This window comes from Nelumbo lutea, chromosome 1 (assembly GCF_056320005.1).
Source record: "Nelumbo lutea isolate HS-2025 chromosome 1, American lotus-T2T, whole genome shotgun sequence".
In the NCBI taxonomy this organism is placed as follows: Eukaryota; Viridiplantae; Streptophyta; class Magnoliopsida; order Proteales; family Nelumbonaceae; genus Nelumbo; species Nelumbo lutea.
In genome coordinates, this window is record NC_142684.1 from 87,340,059 (window position 1) to 87,342,684 (window position 2,626).

At 36.7% G+C, this 2,626-nt stretch overlaps 1 long non-coding RNA gene across 1 annotated transcript; it reads right to left on the minus strand.

Moving 5' to 3' along the window:
* Positions 1 to 627: 627 nt before the first annotated feature.
* Positions 628 to 1,753, minus strand: LOC148875927 (uncharacterized). Its single transcript, XR_016104758.1, has 2 exons — positions 1,593 to 1,753; positions 628 to 1,503 (listed from the first exon to the last, which is right to left on the minus strand). It is a non-coding gene; the product is annotated as an uncharacterized LOC148875927 (long non-coding RNA).
* Between the last annotated feature and the right edge of the window lie 873 nt (positions 1,754 to 2,626).

Genomic DNA, 2,626 nt, shown 5'->3' on the forward strand with positions numbered 1-2,626 from the left:
GTTAATTAATATCACTTAATGTAATTAAATGGAAGTAATTAATTAATTAATTTAACTGAATGTAAGTTTTTAAATAATTATTATTGATTAATGCTAATAAAACTATTAAAAGTTTAAACTGTAAAGTATAACAAAACAAACTAAAACTAAAATCCAATATAATCTTTTTTTGTAAATAAAAGAAACATTTAAAAAATAAAAAGTGGAATTTTCCCATAAACATCATTACATCAACCAACTTTATTATAGAATAAATCGTATCATGTTCCGGATCATACTTGGGTAAGATATCCAAGTACAACCAGCTTGAACAAATCTTAATGGAATGCGACAAGACAACATGATTTCTGTAGAGGAGCATATGGAAGATTGTCATATGTGACCTGTATATTAGAGTTTTTTCATATGGGAGGCCATTATATCTGTTGGTTCTACAACTCACCTAGGAACATAACAAAAAGAAATAGATATTTTGTTTAAATATTTATATATACCAAGAGACTATTAAAATAGATTAACCAAAAAACCAATGATAACTTTGAGAGTTTTTTGAGAATCAGAAAAAATTGCCACATGATTCCATGTTTTATCTTTAGCATTAACATCCTGAACAACCATAGCCTAAAATTTCAAATTGTATGCATTTAATTACTCTGATCTATCAGAATTACATAGACCAGTCACAAAACTGAAAGCACATATTTGGTTGTTTGTGTAAAATAGAATAGCTATGACATTACTTGATATTATAAGTCAACATTGATCTCACTAAAATTACATTCATAAATCAAGTTGTTTTATATTTTTCACCTGCCCCCTTGTGTAGGGCAGGTAAATAATGATTCCAAACTTATATCTTTTTATATTAGTAAAATTGTTCCTGATTGGTCAGGCAAGAAAACAAGGGAATGCATTGTCAGTTATTATTTATGACTGAGCAACTGACCTGATCTTATTTATGACCTTAAGGGCATGAGCACCATAACCTGATTTCTATCCCAACAATATAGAACTGAGACAGTAGGGTCAGCTGTTAGGTAGTCTGTAACTGCTTTAGTTTCTCAACAACATACTTCATTGATGGTCGCACAGAAAGTGACTCCACTGTGTAGTCTAATGCCAACTTTAACATGCCCAACAGATTCTCCTTGGGCCCTGCGTCCCACAGCTCTGGGAAGAAAAGCTCAGAAGCACGACACTCTTTGATTAGCAATTTGCTCCAGGCAACAATATTAAAGCCATTCCCATGTTCATAGAATGATGGATCCAGAGATTTCTTCCCTTGCATTAATTCTAAAAGAACAACACCAAAGTTGTAAACGTCTGACTTGTCAAACACCCTGCATGTGGTTGCATACTTTGGGGCCACATAGAGCTAGGGTTTCATCCTTTACTTCTCAACCATAGAAACAGAGATGAGGGTCTTATCCCTTTTCCTGGACAGAGATATGAAGCGATGACCTGTACCTGCATTCTACAATCAACAGTTACGGCTTTGAATACCTGAAAATGCAAGAAAAAAGGGTTAGAATAAGCTACAACCATGAAACCTACAAAAAAAAAAAATCACGAGCTATAGCTAGGATTTCAACCTTTGTTTCTTAACCGTAGAAATAGAGATGAGAATTTTATCCCTTTTCTGGACAGAGATCTGAAAACCTTTAGACGAAGACAGAGCGAGGAGAGAGAAGGACGATCGAGTGGCTTCAGACTTGAGAGGGAGGGAGGAGGAGGAAAAATAGAAACAGTAGAGAAATGGAGTGAGGCAGTGAGGCAGCGGGAAAATAGAAACGATATACACACGTGCAAATATCGTTGCACATGTGGATACCGTTTTCTCAAACGAGAAGATGCCACGAATCATCCTATCCCATTAATACGTAGTGCATGCCTCACTCAAACTATGAGGGTCAAGCTCGATTCAAATTAGAGATTTTAGCTCGAGTCAAAAGCTTGGAAGTTCGAGCTCGATTACCTTTGATTATAGGTCTCTCAAGCAACTGAGGTCTCTCTTAGCTGTTGAAGTGTCGAGTTGAGGTTTCCCTAGTATGCGAGGTGTCAAGCTAAGGTCTCCCTTAGTTGACAAGGTGTCGAGCTGAGGTCTCCCTCAGTTGTCGAGGTACTGAGCCAAAATCTCCCTCAGTGGCTAAGGTGTCGAGCCGAGGTCTTCCTTAGTGGTTAAGGTGTCGCCTAGCTCGAGCTCGATTCGAATTAGAGACTTGAGGTTGAACTCAAAAATTCGAGCTTAGCTCGGCTCAAACTCGACTACCTCTGATTGCAGGTCTCCTAGCTGTCGAGATGCCGAGCTGAGGTTTCCCTCAATTAGAGAGAGAGTGGCATTCTTGTAATTTATAAGGGGGAGAGAGAGAGAATTGGTAAGAGAGAGAGAGAGAGGCATTCTTGTAATTTGAAAGAAAGAAAAGCAAGAGAGAGAGAGTTGGTAGGAGAAAGTGGCATTCTTGTAATTTGAAAGAAAAAAAAAACAAAAGCAAAAAATAGAGTTGGTAGAGAGTGGCATTCTTGTAATTTCTATGAAAAAAAAGGCAAAAAAAATAATGTTAAATTCCATTTCCTTCATCCTCATGCCTTCTTACGTACACATTTTAGCTTAATATATTTACTAGCG